The sequence below is a fragment of the Tursiops truncatus genome, chromosome 2 (assembly GCF_011762595.2).
Source record: "Tursiops truncatus isolate mTurTru1 chromosome 2, mTurTru1.mat.Y, whole genome shotgun sequence".
Taxonomy (NCBI): domain Eukaryota; kingdom Metazoa; phylum Chordata; class Mammalia; order Artiodactyla; family Delphinidae; genus Tursiops; species Tursiops truncatus.
This window is the reverse complement of record NC_047035.1, coordinates 37,057,809-37,078,171: the sequence shown is the minus strand read 5'-3', so window position 1 is coordinate 37,078,171 and position 20,363 is coordinate 37,057,809.

The window sequence follows — 20,363 nt, the reverse complement described above, 5'->3', positions numbered from 1 at the left end:
TTCTATTTCTTGAATTTTGTATCTATATGAGATGATGGATGTTCACTAAACCGTGGTAACGATTTCATGATGAATGTTAGTCAAATCATTATGCTGTCCACCTTAAACTTGTGCAGTGCTTGTACTGTACTCGTACTGTGCAATTACATATGGTAATTGTACAGTATGTCAATTATATCTCAATAAAACTGGAAGAAAAAAAAAAACCACCTACAAGATGGAGATTCAGGAAGTCTAGGGAGAGGCCGACCATGTGAATTTTCCAAACTCTCCAGGTGGCTCTCCAGGTCTGGGGTTTATTGGCATGAGCAGTGCATCAGTTGGCCCTGCAAACATGAAAGCAAAGAAAAAACCATGCAACTTCCTTTATAAAAGAAGGCCTGTCTTCTTCTTTCTAGGACACAAGATATAAAATAAACAATATAAAAACTTGTGTTTAAAGACTTCCAGTCCTTAAGTTTATAGTTGCCCTGGCTTGCTACCAGATTGCAATTTTTCTCTGTTTAGCAATAACTAAAAGGAATGTCAGTCTAGAAACAAGATGAGGGGCAGAGCCCTCTCAGTGAGTTCCGTATATACAGGCCAAGCTTTTGCTTCCAAAGAACATTGCTGTCCCTCTTGTATTTAGAAAAAATTCAACTTTGGTTGTCTTCCAGTAACTGAGCAGTGGCCAAACATCAGTATTTCTTCAAATTTGAAAGTGAATCTTGATTTTTTTTTTTTTGGTAAGTCGGCATAAAGCTCAGATAATCAACTACAGTTCTTGGAAAGGATTAAACTGTAATTCAGTTCAGCACTTCCAGGCAATCTGGAAGCTAGAAAAGTATATTTATGGGAAAAGAGGTTTATATAAATACTTTATTCAGTGACCCACATGATAGAGTTGAGAATAAGCGTCTTGTGTTGGTGGATGATACCAAATTAGGTGGAGTTGCTAACATCCCAAATAGTGAGAACTAAACTCCCTGTGACCCTTTTAGATTGGCCTTGACACACTTTTAAAAAATGACCCATACCACAAATACAAGATGAAAGGTGGCTCACAAGAGCTATAGTGAAAAAAAATATGAGATTTTCAAAGTTAACAACTTTGTCACAAGTACAGAATTAGTCAGCAATAGAGAAACTATTGAGAAAACAGACAAACAAAAAAACATGATACTGGAATGTTAATGAGGAAAAGATAAGCAAAACTCCTGAATACTTTTCCCGCATATGGCCTGGGTCAGGCCTTAAGTGGGAAATACTCCTATCCAGTTTGGGTCTTCATAATTTGGAAGTCTATCTAAAAAAAATAAAATGTGCCTGAAAAATGTGGGTGACTTATGAGATAGCGGGGGAAAAATCTCTGAAAGAAAAATTAAGCTAATTGGAATTATTTAAATTGCAGAAAGAAAACTCAGAAACACTTTAGAACTGTCTTCAAATATTCATGGTGTGATTATGGAGTGCTGAATATCTTTTTCTCTTTTCTACAAAAGACACAACTGGAAATCAAGAGGTAAACATGCAGTAATTTGGATTAACTTAGATCTGAGGACATGTGTGCTTGAAGTAGATTAGTGTACTGGGCAGCTGTGTATAATACCTAGAATGTACAGACCATGGACTCTGGAGCCAGACTGCTTAATATCTATGAGCCTGACTTACCCGCATCCTACCTCAGTTTGCCCATCTAAGAAGTGAGAGGTCGATACTGTCTGCCTCATAAGGTTGTGGGGAAGATAGTATGAGATGACGTAGGCAAGCCCCGAAAGGATGTGATTACTGGCTGATCACTAAGGATGGTAAAACTTCTAGAATGGACTCCTGGAGGGGATTCTTGAATCTTTTCCTAGACTGTCTCGAACTTATGGTTAAATTTATAGTTCTAATTTGAGACAACTTTGTGAACAACACATGGCATCTACACGAAACATCTCACACAATATTTTAGCCATCATTTCAAAATTGCCTCACTCTATCACATTCTTTTTTTTTTTAATTTATTTATTTAATTTATTTATTTTTGGCTGCGTTGGGTCTTCGTTGCTGTGCGCAGGCTTTCTCTAGCTGCAGTGAGCGGGGGCTACTCTTCGTTGCAGTGCGTGGGCTTCTCATTGCGGTGGCTTCATCTTGTTGTGGAGCACAGGCTCTAGGCGCGCGGGCTTCAGTAGTTGTGGCACGTGGGCTCAGTAGTTGTGGCTTGCCGGCTCTAGAGCACAGGGTCAGTAATTGTGGCGCACAGGCTTAGTTGCTCTGTGGCATGTGCGATCTTCCCGCACCAGGACTCGAACCTGTGTCCCCTGCGTTGGCAGGCGGATTCTTAACGACTGCGCTACTAGGCAAGTCCCTATCACATTCTCATAACACAAAATTATAAGTCTTGTGCACCCAGCTGAGACTGCCTTGCACACAGTACGCATATGCGATCAGGTGGATTGCAAACCTGGACATGGCTCATGAGAATATTTGCTCCTTGGTCTTTTGATATTGCAGACATATTATCAAATAATCTTCATATCATATACCTTGGAATATATTCATGTCTGAAATTTGTGTTAATGAGCCAGTTTAATTCAATTCAAATAAATTCCATTTAGTTCAACTAAGTATTATCGAGAACGTGTGCTGGGCCCTTGGAACAACAAATGACTTGTTCTCTGCCTTTAAAGACCTCACGGTCTTACAAGAAGAAGAAGCAAAAATAGTTCATTTTAATATCACGTGACAGAAGACAAATTTCAGGGGCAAATTGCCATGGAAGCACAGAGCCTGAATGATGATTTTTGCCTGGGAATCACCAAAGGCTCACAGAAGCCCAGACACTTAAGTGAACTTTGAAGAAAGAGGAGAGCAGAGAGAATTTCTCAGGTGAAGCTGAAAGGAGGTCTAGAGAGTGACAGCTTCTATTGGGTCCAGGGGCTGGGTTTTTGTTATTGTTACCATTATTATTGTCTTTATACATTACCATTATTACTTTGACTAAGTCATGTGGGCATAAATCTGTGACGTTTCTAGATGGACATGAACATGAAGCAGTATTTGAGGCAACAGGAACTCAAAAGGCCATGGGTTTAAGTTGCACCTCTGCTTTGCAGAAAGATTTCAAAAGCACCACTAACAACTCAGAGTAAGAATCTTGGTGTGTATGTGCATGTGTGTGTATCCATCTACGTATTTATCTTTTGCCATTCTTACACATTTGGACCAAGACAACTTCTAAATAGTAAAATAATAAATGCCAGAGAAAGATGTCCGGTCTGTGAGAAATGGAAGAGAAGGCACTCTTTCTGGATCCTCGTTTGGAAGGATTCTGGTCATATCCGCCAAATCACAGGAGTGTATGAGATGTAAGCGCTCTTCCCCGTTTATCTCAGCGGTCCAAACTGGTGAAAGCATACAGCATTCTACATGTAATGTGGGAAACTTCAAGAAATTTCAACCCCCTACTTGCTGTTACTGACGCCGAAAACTTGGCCTCTGTGCACCGGTGCTGAATTGAATCTTGGAGACAGAGTGTTGGGTGAAGTAGAAAAGAATAGCTTTATTGCTTTGCCAGGCAAAGGGGGACACAGCGGGCTCATGCCTCAAAAACTGTGTGTCTTAACCTGGGGGAATTTGGTGAGGAGTTTTATAACAATGGGTCAAGGGTGGGGTTGCTGATAACGATCAGGGTGTGTGCAGGGCCTGTACTCCCTTAATCTGGCCTCAGGTGGTCTCCTGATCTTTGAAGAAGGCTTCATCAAGTAGTTAGCATCTTCCATTTGTTGGGGGTTTTTGTTCTGCAGAAGAGCTCAGAGATATCGTTATATGTATCCCTTGACCTACCAACAAGAAATGGAGGACACGGAAAGGTTTCCGTGCTCAGGAGCCCCCACAGGGTCCTGCTCGGTTTCATTCCGAAGGTTTTTAGGACAGGAATAGTAGGAGAAATGGTAAGAAGAGAGGAAGGAAAGCTCCGAGGAGGACACAGGTGTCCTGCCGAGTCAGGTTGAGTGGTGGTTCCAGGGGTCTCTCCTAATATCCCTCCAGGCAATGAGGTTGTTCTGCTGTTTTCCTCAATAACAAGAAACGGACCCTGTTATAAGTCAGGCCCTCCTGCGGTTATGAGGAGGGCAGCCGTGGCACCACTGACCACGCTGGTCCCCACCCAGCAGGCTCAGGATCCTGGGGGACAAAGCTGCATGTCTGTCCCTGGACACCAGCAAGTCTCTGGAATGGCGAACGGCCCCGGCAACATTGACAGGAAGGCTTTATTTTCAGGGCTGGGTGGGGGAGAAGCAGCTGAACGAGGACTGTGCGGTGCTTTGCTGTGGTGCAAGGTCAAGGCTTTTTTTCAAAGCAAATGACAGATTGTTCTTTGTCCATCTGTAGCTAAGTGACACCCGAGGCCCCAGGAGGAATAGTTGGTGCCCATCACGGGACGCCACGCCCTCATCACATGCTTGTGTCAGGCTCTAAAAGGAGTCTGATGAGCTGGCCTGCCGCCCTGCCCCTGACCTCTGGCCAACAACTCTACTTTCTCCCCCTTCTCTTCTCTGGTGTCTGGTTTCACAGATGCCAAGTAAAAACCTCATTGATTCAGCATTTGAAATCACTGGAGCTGAACTAACTAAAGTTTTCCCTTGCAATATACCTTAGCAAAGGGCTTAATAAATAAACAGAGATAAAAAATTGTTAGAGGAAGAGGGGATTTAACCCAATTAAAATTATGAATGTATTGAAAAGATTTTAAGTAGGGTTGATGTGCTAGTCCTCTGGTGGTTGATAGGTTTTATATTTTGGCCCATCTCCAATTGATTGGCACAATGTTGAGAAAGATTATGCATTTAAAACAAAGGAGAGAAAGAAAAGAAAGAAAGATTATATTTATTTATAATATAATCTTTTATTATATATATTTAAAACAACACTGTGATTGATTAGCAATGTCTGCGCTGGGCTCAAAGGGAGATACAGGAGTGGTAGTAAATAGGCCAGGTATTTGCTTCCTTAAGAGTGCTCAAACCTCTTTTAGAAACAGAGCTGTGTAGAAAACAAACAAATGAAATGGAAGCAAAGAACATTAATTAAGCATTTATTGTGTTCTAGGCCCATGCTAGATACTGTAATTAATTTTTTCATTTGATTCTCTTTGTACTCTGAAAAGTAGTCATGATCATCCCATTTTACAAATGGAGAAATTGAATCCTATAGAGATTAAGGCGACAAGGGCCAGATGGCCAGTTGGCAGCAGAGTCAGATTTCAAACTCAGGTTTGGTTGATTCCAAAGTCCACTCTTCTTTCAATTAAAATAAAAAGGACTTCTAGTTGACAATGCATTAAATGAATCTGTATGTTAAAAGGCTTCAGTATGTATGGGAACACTTTCAATTCAAATAGTTTAAGTGGAGGTAAAATGAAGTAATTAAAAAATAGTAATTCAAAAGAAGAAAAAGAGAGAAAAGGAACGAAGACAAGATGTGACAAATGGAAAACAATGAGCACGATGGTAGATTTAAATCCAACATAGCAATATTTAGATACATAAACAGTCTAGGCCACCCCTAGTAAAAGGCAGAGATGATCAGATTGAATGAAAAAGCTAGATCCAACTATATGCTGCCTATAAGAAACACACTTTAAATATAAAGATGCAAATAGTTTAAAAGTAAAAGGATAGAGAAGGATAAATCAAAAGAATGCTGAGGTAGATTCAAAAATAAGAAATATTGCCAGGGATAAGGAGGTACATTACATAATAGTAAGAAATAATTTGATTGAGAAGACATAACAATTCTAACTGTGTAGTACCCGATAACAGAGCTTCAACACGTCTAAAATACAAACTGATAGAAGAAATAGAGAAACCTACAATTATAGTTGGAGATTTCAAGACTCTTCTCTCAGTAGCAAGGTAGAATAAGCAGACAAAGCAGACAGAAAAACAGTGAAGATAGAGAAGACCAAAACAAAACTAGGAACCAAGTTCACCTAATTGACCTCCATAGGATATTCCACCCAACAGTGGATACCTATTCTCTTCAAGTGCACGTGAAATATGACCCACTATAATCTGGACCATAAAGTAAACCTTAGCAAACAAAAAAGAATTGAAATCAAAGTATGTTTTCTAACCACAGTGAAATTAAACTAGAAATCAATAAAAGAAAGATTTCTGGAAACGTCCGGTGGGTCAAAGAAGAGATCACAAGGGAAATTAGAAAATATTTTGAATTGAATGAAATAGTCGAAAATGCTGACATTTTTACAAAGTCCACCTGGTCTGAATTAGTGTGATTCGCTTGCAGGTTTTCAGGCAATGTGCCATTGGGGCAATTTTATTAAAATACAGGAGCAAGGATACCATGCCCTCCTCAGTCTTTAAATGAAGAGCAGACGAGTAATGTCTGTACAGAGCCCTCCCCTTCTGTTCCCACTCTTCCTGCAGCCCTGGCTCTTCCCTGGTTTCAGATCACAAAGGAACACATACGCAGTGGAACTGCACTCCAGATACCATCCTAGTATTGAGTATTTCTGGGAGAGCATCTTGCCCATGATACAATCACTGTGCAGTGAACCAGGAGCTGGGGGCAGTAGTCAACTGTCTACCTGGCTCTGGGTTTAAACACTGTCAGATAACACCAAGTATGTCTTGCCCTGTTGCAGATCTCTGAAGAGAATCAGAGGCCTGTGTGAAATTCATGCCATCATCATGGGTGAGACAGGCAGAACGGGGCTTACACAACAGGAAAAACCAACCCAAGTATGGGGATGTACAGATTACATGTTATGAATAGTAATCATAACATGTATCTACTACTTACTCTGTCCCGGGAATTATCTCTTTGAACATTACAGTAACCCTATGAGGTAGGTGCATTCTGCAGAGGAGAGACTGAGGCACAGCGAGTTAGATAAATTACTTGGAGTTCCACAACCAGCAAGTGGACAGACCTTGGATTCCATTCAAGCGGTTTGCTCTGGCAGCTGAGTGGCTCAAGAGGCTTCATAATGAAACACATAGTCTCAACCAGTCCCCACAAGGACCCCTGAGGGAGGCCTCGTGATTAAATGGGGAAATGATGCTGGAGGAACTGACAGAGACCCAGAGAGGTTAAATCACTTACCTGTGGTCGTTAGGCTGTTATGGCAGATCTCGAGATAGGACTCAGCCCTTCTAATTCCCAGGCCAGTGCCCTTTGCATCATACAATGCTGCCTCCCTCACCTGGGAGCCCTAGGAGAATCACTCATATTTCTTACATCCTGGTGTATATACTTTCCCAAGCACCAGTGTGACCAGCTGTAGATGCACGTATGAATATGATGAAAAGAGCAGAGGCGGTATTACTGGGGCACAGTTCAGAGAGCTGCTAAGTATGAGGGAGAGGGAAAGGACTGGGGGTTATGGGACTATGTGGGTCCATCTAATATGGATCTGGTCAGAGAGTCTCAGGTCACACACATGAGCTGTGTGACCTCAAGAAAGTTACTTAACTTCTCTGAGCCTCTATTTCCTTGTCTTAAAAAATGGGGTAAAAATACTAACGGCTTCATGGGGTCACTGTGAATATTACAATGGTCAAAGCACATAAAGCACCTAATCCATTGCCTGCCTGGCACACAGGAAGTACAAAGGCAACATTGGCACATTTTCTAAGTGTTGCTTCTAAGAAGTGATTGCTTGTGTGTACGCTCCTATAACTATAACCTCTGGTTGAAAACAAACAAACAAATAAATGAGTTTTTCTCTTCCCTTCTTCCCCTCTTGAGAGTGGTGGTTTCTACCCTTGTGACTTCCCCAGGTGCTCATCAGCCTGCGGGCTATGAGACATTTGCCTGTCAGGGCCTGTTTCCACAGTCCAGCTCAGAGCCTCTCTCTGCTTTTAGTACACAACTACCATTTAGGAAATTCCTCCCTGGGTCCAGAGAGGGTGTGTCCAGCAGTACATTTTTTGTTTGTTTATTTGTTTTATCTTTTTTTTTAATTAAAAAAGTTTTTTAGTTTTATTTTTTATTTTATATTGGAGCAGTACATTCATTGCAAAGTTCAGAAATGGGAGAATTCCATCAGAATGCTTCATAGACTATGCATGTATATTCCATGGGGACAAGAGTGCCTGTAAAAAGAAGCTTGTTTTTTGCTTCCTAGTTTTGTACATTCTACTTCTTCTGGAGAGGGTTAAGGCTCCATTTGAGATTTGTAGAGATAACGTCTCTAGAGTCTGCCCAGAGATTTGCAGGGGATTGCCCTTAAGGTAGGGGATTATCCTTAAGGTTTAGACCCCTTCCACTGGGAACATCCAAAGCTGCCCATTGGATAGATGAAATGCTAGGATCCCTTTTCCTTGCACCAAAATGCTAGAAATGAGCTCTTGGCAATATGTATCAAGAGCCCTAAAAAAGTTCATTCTCTACTATGATCCTTTTTAATTTTTTAAAATGGACATAGCTTTAAAGAAAATTGACCTTATTTTGAGATGCAGTTTAGCGCAGTGAACAAAAAAATGGACTCTAAAAAATGTAGATGGCTAGCTGGTTAGCTAGTTGGTGGGAAGACTATACCCCAAATTGTTGAAGATGGTTTTCTCACAGTGGTAAAATTTTGGACGATTTTTTTCTTTCTGCTTCTGTATTTTTCTACCATAAGAAAGAATTACTTGAGTAATTTATCCTAAGGAAATAACCACTTACTCTGCCAAAGATGTTTTAACAGCATTATTTATGGAGAAGACAACAGATAAGTTAAATGTTCACCAATAGGGAATTAACTTATCTGAAGTATGGTTCACCCATATAATGATATATAATGCATCCACACAAAATGGTGTTTCCAAAGAATATTTAATATCATGGGGAATACTCATGATATAATGTTAAATAAAAAACACTGTATATAATAACACACTCGGGCTTCCCTGGTGGCGCAGTGGTTGAGAGTCCGCCTGCCGATGCAGGGGACACGGGTTCGTGCCCCGGTCCGGGAAGATCCCACATGCCGTGGAGCGGCTGGGCCCGTGAGCCATGGCCGCTGAGCCTGCGCGTCCGGAGCCTGCGCTCCGCAATGGGAGATGCCACAACAGTGAGAGGCCTGCGTACCGCAAAAAAAAAAAAAAAAAAAAAAAAAAAAAAAAAATAACACACTCAATAGAATGACTAGAATTAAAAATACTGACCATATCAAGTGTTAGTGAAGGTGGGAAGGAACTGGAACACTCGTACACAACTGGTGGGACTGTAAAATGGTACAAATGCTTAGGAAAACACTTCGACTTTTTTTTTTTTTTTTTTTTGTGGTACACGGGCCTCTCACTGCTGTGGCCTCTCCCGTTGCGGAGCACAGGCTCCGGGCGCGCAGGCTCAGCGGCCATGGCTCACGGGCCCAGCCACTCCGTGGCATGTGGGATCTTCCCGGACCGGGGCACCAACCTGTGTCCCCTGCATCGGCAGGTGGACTCTCAACCACTGTGCCACCAGGGAAGCCCCAACACTTTGACTTTTGAAAAATATACAAATTTAAACATATACCTACCTTATGATCCAGCAAGTCTATCCTAAATGTCTACTCAAGAAGCATATGTCCACACAAAGACCTGTGCATAGCAGTTTTATCCATAATAGCCCCAAACTGGAAACAATCCAAATGTCTATCAACAGGTGAATAGATAAACTGTAGTGTATCCATACAATGGAATACTACTCAGTAATCAAGAGGAATTAATTACTTGTACCTGCAACAATGTGGATGAACCTCAAAAACACTATGCTGAATGAAAGAAGCCAGACACAAAAGAATACATACTGTGTGTTTCCATTTATATGAAACACTAAAAAAAACCAAATCTAATCTATGGTGAGAGATAGTCCCTCGGTGGTTGCCTGGAGCTGGGGATTGAGAGAATGACCAAGAGAGGGCACAGAGAACTTTTTGGGGTACCGGAAATATTCTATATCTTGCTTGTGGTAGTGGTTTTAGGAGTGTATGAAGAAATATGTGTTGCCGTTAATTACAATGTGACTAAATAAAAGTCATTATATAAATACATACACACACACACACACATATACACACACACACCCCCGATAGGATCTCAATTTTAAAAATAAAAGAGGAGGCAGAGAAAGAATACTGGAAGCATTCTTCTAGAAGCATTCATACCTTCTAGAAAAGTAGCCACAACATTGTAAATCAACTGTACTTCAATAAAAAATATATAAATATATAAAAAGGAGAAGGATAGCAGTGACTAACTCTAGTCTATGCAGTTACAAGAGATTAAAAATTATTTGAATAATTTTCTGGTTTTCTTCCAGATTTGCTCCCATAAACAAATATTAATATAAATGTTACCAAATACAATCTTTTTTTTTTTTTTTTTGGCCGCACTGTGAGGTATGTGGGATCTTAGTTCCCCACCAGGGACTGAACCCGTGCCCCCTGCATTGGGAGCGTGGAGTCTTTACCACCGGACCACCAGGGAAGTCCCAGCAAATGCAATCTTAAAGTAATAGTTTAAATTATTCTTTCAGTTAAACCATTAAAAATGTTTTGCATCTTAAAAAATTTTCAAGCAGTTATATCTCAATAAAGCCGGGAAAAAAGGTAAGGAATTTTTGGTGGCATGTGTCCATAGTGGGGTAAAAAAAGAAGCAGCAGCACACTGTTTTCCTGCTCACTGGCTATCTCTCTCCACCAAGGCAGTAAACTGCATGCCAAGCACAGTATGAAAGAATGTAACTCCCATAATGCTGAGTAACACACGTCAGTAGTGGGTGCCTCCTAAAAATGTAGAGGGTTTACATGAGGTAAGCAGATTTGCACTCATCGCCTACTGAGATCACTGAGCACTCGCTATGGGCAAGGCCCTATCCTCGAACCTTCAGAGGGCAGAGCTAACAGGACTTCTGTGTCGGTCTTTTGGAGACCCTGACTTCAAAGAAGCTCTGTGGGTGGTCCTCACCCCAGGAGCTGTGCCTCCCAGTCACATGGGCATAAGGGGACAGACACCCTGGAGTGTTGCTCCATGGGGGTGCATAACATTGGGAAGGACTCCTTTTTGGAGGGACCCTCCCAGCGCTGACATCCCCAGTGGCCATCTCCTTCCTTGAGCTCCAAAATGGTGGGAACCACAAGTTATTTTTCTTGGGTACCTCCCACTCCCATAGCTCCTGTATGTGAAGGTACCCAATGACTATTTTTGCCAAATTAGGTCATTTTTATTTAGTTGATTTGGTGGGACAAAGGGGAAGGAGCCATATCCCTTAACAGAGTTTGCCAATGCTAAGGCCAAGGGAGCGAGCAGGGACTGTTCTCTCTAATATGGATCCTAATATGGACCCTAAACCTCTCACAGGATTCAAAAATCCCTGGAGGGACTTCCCTGGTGGTCCAGTGGGTAAGACTCTTCACTCCCAATGCAGGGGGCCAGGGTTCAATACCTGGTTGGGGAACTAGATGCTGCATGCTTGCCACAATTAAAAGTTTGCATGCCGAAACTAAAGACCCTGCATGCCTCAACTAAGACCTGGTGCAGCCTAAATAAATAATAAATAAATATTAAAACAAAACAAATAAACAAACGAAATCCCTGGATGCTTCCATGCAGTCCTTGGGAAAGACAATGAAGTTGGCCAAACCATTCACTAGTCCAGATCAGAGAAGGTGCTTCCTTACTCTCTTCCTGCCTTTGGTACCTCTTCATCCAGGAGATCCATTTCCCCCCAGACTGGTTTTTCCACCAGAACGTGTTCCATGGCTTTGCTTCTGTTCATAAAGAACTAGCCGTTCTGGAATTTCCCTGGTGGCACAGTGGTAAAGAATCCACCTGCTAATGCAGGGAACACGGGTTAGAGCCCTGGTCCGGGAAGATCCCACATGCCGCAGAGCAACTAAACCCGTGCGCCACAACTACTGAGCCTGCGCTCTAGAGCCCGTGAGTCACAACTACTGAAGCCCTCACGCCTAGAGCCTGTGCTCTGCAACAAAGACAAGCCACCGCAATGAGAAGGCCGCGCACCGCAACGAAGAGTAGCCCCCATTCTCCGCAATGAGAGAAAGCCTGTGCACAGCAATGAACACCTAACACAGCCAAAAATAAATAAATAAATAAATTTATAAGGAAAAAAAAAAAGAACTAGCCGTTCTGGTTGAAACCTGGCCCATCTTGTTCAACCCATCTTCACAGTGGCTCACTGTGTGCTTCTAGACCATTCTCTTCGGCTGTGTTCTAACTTCCCCACACTGAGAAGGGAGCTGAGAAAACTTGGCACCACCGTGTCTTGTAGACCTGACACCCACCACAGGAAATGGATGTGGCATTGAGAAACCAGGCTGGCTCTGCCCACAGCACATAATCACCGGGTTTCATATTTGGATGGCCCAAGCCAGTGCCAGGTCTCTTGTACTTGTAGGAGCCAGGACATAAAACCCTGAACTTTCTTCCAAAACAAACCTAGGGAGGCTTTATTCTCTCTGTTGATTTCCTTTGATGAGGTTTTCCAGGGCCCGATGGATGACTCTGTTCCCTCACCTTGGCCTCTAATTACTGCCCACACTTGCTCCCCCATCTGTTGTGGTTTCTGAGCTAGGAATGGAAGTGTACTTGGATGTTTTATCATCGCTTTGGAACACGAGCCTAGAAAAGCACGACGTTCCCTGTAATTTCCACTCCTCTGGATTCCTACTGAGCCTCAGTGTTTTACTGGAACAGCATATGATGCAAAGAATAATCAAGGTCTGGGTTCCTCCCCCAATTGCCAGCTACTTCCCTGTCTTACCAGGAGTGAAATCAAATGACGAAGCAAGTTTCCATCTTTAATCAGCCATCAATCAGCAAGGAAATCCGTACCTGCCACTACTATCAAGACGCCAAGGGGCGAGAGCAGTTTCCAGAGGTAGCGGCATGGCTTCTATCCCCAAGGAGTTTGCCAACGTAGACTCTGCAATCAAACGTACTCTCCACAGAGACCCGTGTGGCCAGTAACCGACGGAGCCGCTTCTCAACCCAGGAGAAGACACGCAGTAACAGTGATTGTATTTGTTGCATATGCAGTGACAGCTCTACAAACTCAGAGCAGCTTGAGGTCGCTGTGGACTGGAGGGCTCTGAGACTGTGACCTAGAAGAGGAGCTGTTGGAACTGAATCTTAAAAACCAAGGAAGAGTTATCTGGGCGGAAAGGGAGAGAAGAAATTAAGGGCGCTCCACTCTGCATAAAAGTGAGGGTGAACCCGGCACTCCCAGGGACCCCAGCTGTGACCTCCTCCTTTACTTTGAAGTGTTTGCAGACTCTCTCCTTCAACTGCTTTAACTGAGTAGGAGAAGGCCAATTAAATCAAGAGATGATCCAGACCCCCGAAGGTGAAGCAGCTCCTAAATCCCAGCTCCCCCATGCCAGTCCCAAGGAACCCAGTGCACGCATAGTCACTGAAGTAGCAGTAGCTAATTACAGAAGCTAGGCAGAGTGTGGGGGAAGGGGAAGGCTGAGGGAAATAGCACTGGGTGCCCAGGCCAGGTGCGGTGGAAGATGAGAGGGTCAGGGAGACCCCAGAGATGCTGCGGAAGAAGGCTGAAGGTCGGTGCTGGGACTCTGCTGTGTCATGGGAGGTCAGGTGGCCAGACAGCTCTGTTTATCTTGTAGGTGTGGGCAGAGGCAACTGGAAAAAAGAGTCAAGGGCTGATTGGCCCCAGCCTCTGGGTTCTGTGTGGAGCCTTCATAACCCAGTAACAAGGTTTTATTTGAGGTAACAGACAATATCTTCCCTCTCTTGCACTGCTACAAAGGATTTTACCGTCAAAAATTTGTTCCTGGAGAGAAAATACCAGGAAGGATGTGTGTGGCGAGCTCTGTGACCTTGGGTCCCTGGTCCGTCTCAGAGCCTCTGCAGTATCTCCCTGCACTTGACCTGGGGTGTCCCAGTTGCTGCCAACCCAGAGTCAGCCTCTCGTGCCTCACCCTGCACGCCCTGGCAGTACTTTCTCTCCTTGACTCCCCTGCTAACAACAGCCCAGGCAGGACAGGAGTGTCCCAAGCCTGCTCAGGCTCTTCCCCTGGGTCAGGACCAGGGAGGCGGAAAGGCAGGGGGAGAAGCAGCCCAGCGCATGGGAATGCTGAGCCCAGAGGAGGAGGCCAGGAGGGCTCCTGTGCCTGAGACAGGGGCTCTGGGGCTGTCAGCCTGCCTGGGAGCTGCGAGTATTTTGGTTTGAGTGTGGGAGTAGCTTTTACTGATAGCCGTGGATTTATTCAGCAGGGTTGTAAATCTAAAAGTTCTTGTCTGTGCCCTTCACCACTATCTTCCCAGCAAGAGGCATCAGAACAGCACTGCCAGGGAGAGGTCCCCACAAAAGTTTCATCAATGAAAAGAGAATATTAACTCCATGAGTCCAAGAGGCTCTGCTGTTCTGTTAACTGCTTTATCCTTGGTGCTTGTCACAAGGTAAGCACTAAATAAATATTTGTTTACTGAGTGGATGATGAGTGAATGGATGAATTGGGCATTTAAGAATCACCTGATTGGGCTTCCCTGGTGGCGCAGTGGTTGAGAGTCCGCCTGCCGATGCAGGGGACACAGGTTCGTGCCCCGGTCCGAAGATCCCACTTGCCGCGGAGCAGCTGGGCCCATGAGCCATGGCCACTGAGCCTGCACATCCAGAGCCTGTGCTCCGCAATGGGAGAGGCCACAACAGTGAGAGGCCCGCATACAGAAAAAAAAAAAAAAATTAAATCAAGGTAATACATACATGACCAGGATTAAAAAGCAAAACAGGGACTTCCCTCGTGGTGCAGTGGTTAAAAATCCACCTGCCAATGCAGGGACACGAGTTCGAGCCCTGGTAGGGGAGGATCCCACATACCACAGAGCAACTAAGCCTGTGTGCCACAACTACTGAGCCCGCGTGCCACAACTACTGAAGCCTGCATGCCTAGAGCCCGTGCTCCACAACAAGAGGAGCCACTGTAGTGAGAAGGCCATGAACCGCAACGAAGAGTATCCCCTGCTCACTACAACTTGACAAAGCCCGTGCGCAGCAATGAAGACCCAGTGCAGCCAAAAAATAAAAATAAATAAAGAAATAAAAAGCAAAACCTTTGGAAAATCTGGCAATGAAAAGCTACAGCTACATCTCTCCCCATCTTGAATCCCAAACTCTAAAGGTAAATACTTTTACCTGTTCTGTTTTTATTGCCTCTTGATCTCTAAATAATATGCTTGACGTCTGATGTTCTGCTGTCACAGCAAGGATTTAGATTATGTCACCACTTCTATGACACCCCTCCCATGTCTTTATAGTTAAATTACTATTTTCCCCTGTATTGCATTGGTTAACATTGTAACTTTGACAAATATATACTTAAATCTCTATCTCTTGGTCATTCAAATTCTGACATCTCCCTTGTTCCCCTGTTTTACAGATGAGAAAATGGAGGCTTGGACAAAAACAAAAATATAGATCAATGGAGCCGGATAGAAAGCCCAGAGATAAACCCACGCACATATTGTCACCTTATCTTTGATAAAGGAGGCAAGAATATACAGTGGAGAAAGGACAGCCTCTTCAATAAGTGGTGCTGGGAAAACTGGACAGCTACATGTAAAAGAATGAAATTAGAACACTCCCTAACACCATACACAAAAGTAAACTCAAAATGGATTAAAGACCTAAACGTAAGGTCAGACACCTTAAAACTCTTAGAGGAAAACATAGGCAGAACACTCTATGACATACATCACAACAAGATCCTTTTTGATCCACCTCCTAGAGAAATGGAAATAAAAACAAAAATAAACAAATGGGAACTAATGACACTTTAAAGCTTTTGCACAGGGCTTCCCTGGTGGCACAGTGGTTGAGGGTCCGCCTGCCGATGCGGGGGACACGGGTTCGTGCCCCGGTCCGGGAAGATCCCACATGCCGCGGAGCGGCTGGGCCCGTGAGCCATGGCCGCTGAGCCTGCGCGTCCAGAGCCTGTGCTCCGCAACGGGAGAGGCCCCAGCGGTGAGAGGCCCGCGTACCGCAAAAAAAAAAAAAAAAAAAGCTTTTGCACAGCAAAGGAAACCATAAGCAAGACAAAAAGACAACCCTCAGAATGGGAGAAAATATTTGCAAACGAAACAACTGACAAAGGATTAATCTCCAAAATATACAAACAGCTCATGCAGCTCAATAACAAAAAAACAAACAACCCAAAAATGGGCAGAAGATCTAAATAGACATTTCTTTAAAGAAGATATACAGATTGCCAACAAACACATGAAAGGATGCTCAACATCACTAATCATTAGAAAAATGCAAATCAAAACGACAATGAGGTATCACCTTACACCCCTCAGAATGGCCATCATCAAAAAATCTACAAACAATAAATGCTGGAGAGGGTGTGGAGAAAAGGGAACCCTCTTGCACTGTTGGTGGGAATGTAAATTGATACAGCCGCTATGGAGAACAGTATGGAGGTTCCTTAAAGAACTAAAAATAGAACTACCATATGACCCAGCAATCCCACTACTGGGCATATACCCTGAGAAAACCATAATTCAAAAAGAGACATGTACCACAATGTTCACTGCAGCTCTATTTACAGTAGCTGGGACATGGAAGCAACCTAAGTGTCCATCTACAGGTGAATGGATAAAGAAGATGTGGCACCTATATACAATGGAATATTACTCAGCCATAAAAAGAAACAAAATTGAGTTATTTGTGGTGAGGTGGATGGACCTAGAGTCTGTCATACAGAGTGAAGTAAGTCAGAAAGAGAAAAACAAATACCGTATGCTAACACACATATATGGAATCTAAAAAAAAGAAAAAAAATGGTTCTGATGAACCTAGGAGCAGGACAGGAATGAAGACGCAGATGTAGAGAATGGACTTGAGGACACGGGGAGGGGGAAGGGTAAGTTGAGACGAAGTGAGAGAGTGGCATGGACATATATACACTACCAAATGTAAAATAGCTAGCTAATGGGAAGCAGCCGCATAGCACAGGGAGATCAGCTCTGTGCTTTGTGACCACCTAGAGGGAAGGGATAGGGAGGGTGGGAGGGAGACGCAAGAGGGACAGGATATGGGGATATATGTATACATATAGCTGATTCACTTTGTTATACAGCAGAAACTAACCCAACATTGTAAAGCAATTATACTCCAATAAAGATGTTAAAGAAAGAAAAAGAAAATGGAGGCTTGAGAGGATCATCACTTGCCCAAGGCCACACAGTTTGTAAGCGGAGGAGCTAAGTACGAGCTAAGTATGCCTGGCTATGCTACTGTGGTCCCAGAAACACTTTTGCCTGGCACCTGTCACTGAAGTGGGGTCACCTGCTATTTTTACACCTATTACTATGCAAAGAGAGCTGAATCCCCAAGGACTCAGCTCGCTGGCTAGTTAAAATACAGTATTAGCTAGCGGAGGAGAGGTGTTTATAGAGAAGATTGCAGAGTCCAGTGATTCAGTCCTGAAGATCCGGGGCCCTTTGAGTTCCCTTGTTCTCTTGCTTCAGGGAAGCAGGATTAGAAGAGTTAGTCCTGATATATTACAGTGATAGGGATGGTTAGGTAGAAGCCAGCTCAGAGGTTCCCAGTTCAACACTGTTCTTCAACAGGTATTGAGGTCAGTAGCTATTTGTTTAGTGTCCCACCCAAAATCTGGGGACACACGGGTGGTCTCAATGGGATCACACTTATTTGAGTGTCTCTCTCTGTTGCACTGTGGAAGGCTGGATTTGTTCTCCTTGCTCCTGGATAGTTTAAAGCACAAAGTAGATCTGGGCACACCTGTTAATAGTTATTGCTTCAGGTATCTCAGCTGATGCACTACTTTATCAGAACAAAGAGCCCGAGGCCCACGTCAGCATCTACGCAATGGTGTGTGTGCTGGTAAACGCCTAACAACTGGCTCTCCTGGGGGTGGGGAGGGGGCACTGATATGTAGCCAATTTCTGTGGTGTAAACACTCCCACCATAGTTGATTTCACTGAACATGGGGTTGGAAAGGGATGCACAGTAGCAATTCAAAGTACTTCCTTAGAGGTGTAATAGATACAAGTAACCTCAGAAGCATACCTAATAGTAAAATATTAGGAAGTGAGGATTTTTGAGTATTACTTTTGAAAACATATAATCGACTTGATTGTAAGTTTTTAAATTTAATTTTTAATAATGGCTATGTTTAATGACTGGCTCACAAAATTCCTGAAAATTCAACAGCCGGCTCTTGTGAGCTGGTACAAACCAGCTCCAGCACGACACTGCTCCTCACACAGCTTAGGAGTCTGCTCCCTGGACTAAAGCAAGGAGCGAGGAGGCTGGGACCTGTTATAAGACTATGATATCATACGTGACCAGCTTGGAAACCATAAAATACCTGGGAGGTGGGCTCTGGTCACACGGAGAGAGAGACCAGGGTAGGCTGAAATCTCAGAGATTTGAGACTAGTTGGGCTGTTACTTAGTATATTCCGATGTGCAAAAAAGGCCAGGCTTCTACGTCTGTGACTATGCTTATCTTCCGCGAAGGCCTCTGTTTTCTCTGCTGCGGGCAGAGGACTTCCACTGGTCCATGAAAGGTAACTCAAGAGAACTCACATTCTTTTAGTTTAGAACAGTCCCTTCCAGGTTCTCCCAGCCCCTCTTGAATTTAAGGTCTAGTCTTTCAGATTTCTCCCCATCTACCTTGCATCTTTAGCAAAGATGGTATTAGTCTGCTAGTGCTGCTGTAAAAAAATACCACAGACTGGGTGGCTTAAACAGCAGAAATGTCTTGTCTCACAATTCTGGAGGCTAGAAGTACCAGGTCAGGTGTCAGCAAAGTTGGTTCCTTTCAAAGTCCGGGAGGGAATGATCTGTTCTAGGCCTCTCTCCTTGACTAGTAAAAGGCCATGTTTTCCCCGTGTCTCTTCACGTGGTGTTCTCCCTGTGTGCATCTGTCTCCAAATGTCCCCTTTTTATAAGGATCCAAGTCATACGGGCTAGTGGCTCACTCTACCCCAGTATGACCTCATCCTAACTAATTATATCTGCAACCACCCTGTTTCCAAATAAGGTCACATTCTGAGGTACTAGGGATTAGGAATTCAATGTATGAATGGGGGGGTGGGGGTGGGTAGACAATTCAACCCATAACAAATGGTGTTTGGCTGTAGAAGCATCTGAGTGGAAGGGGAGATGCACATGACCTCATGGGGGTGGAGGGTCTGGGAGCGGTCGTCCATGTCCTTCTTGGTCTTCACTGCAGAGTGGCTGGTTGGGTGTGGTTTCTGAACATCCAGTGCCTCCCAAGTGCTCATTCAGGTGAAGCTGGTCTCACTGGGTTCTTTTGGCTCCTGTGTCTATAGTTTCTCTACTCACTTGGTTCTCACATTTTGTGGCCTCTCATTGTCCCTCAACTTTCTGTAATCCAATGGCCTGTGTCCTTACTCAACCCCCTTGAGGGACTGGGACCCCTGGCTGCCTCTGTATTCCCACTGTAAGCCTCAGGGCTCTGTGAGACCACCTTGCAGCCCACCTACCTCACCACCATCTTCAGCCTGGGAGGCCCATGTTGGACGTGGACCTTTCCTAAGGTGCCTGAGGAAAGGAAGGGTAGCCCCATTGCCCTGGGAGCCTCCTAGATTTACCCAACAGGGTTTCAGACCCAAGTGGGGAGTGGGACATGTCCCCACACACACTCTATTTGCCTTTCTTCCTCCTCTTACTACCACTTTCCCACACTGAAGGTGCTATCTACTTTTCCCCTAGAAAAGTTGTACTTAAGTATTCTTTTCTTACATTTTGTAGTAAAAGTCAATGTAGAGAACTCCAAGCACTACTTTTGATAAAGGCAGCTTTTAAAATTTAGTGGAAAAATGATCTCCTAAAACAAAGTCTTTCAAAATCAGTGATCTCAGTTTTTTTTTAAATTAATCAATTAATCTATTGGCTGTGTTGGGTCTGTTGCTGCACATGGGCTTTTCTCTAGTTGCGGCAAGCGGAGGCTACTCTGTTGCGGTGCGTGGGCTTCTCATTGCAGTGGCTTCTCGTTGCGGAGCACAGGCTCTAGGTGCGTGGGCTTCAGTAGTTGTGGCACATGGGCTCAGTAGTTGTGGCACGCAGGCTCTAGCACATAGGCTCAGTAACTGTGGCTCATGGGCTTAGTTGCTCCATGGCATGTGGGATCTTCCTGGACCAGGAAGAACCAGGAAGACACCTCGAACCTGTGTCCCCTGCATTGGCAGGCGGATTCTTTTTTTTTTAATTACTTATTTTTTTTTTTCATTTTTGGCTGCGTTGGGTCTTCGTTGCTGCGTGTGGGCTCTCTCTAGATGCGGGGAGCGGGGGCTACTCTTCGTTGCGGTGCACGAGCTTCTCACTGCGGTGGCTTTTGTTGTGGAGCATGGGCTATAGGCATGCAGGCTCAGT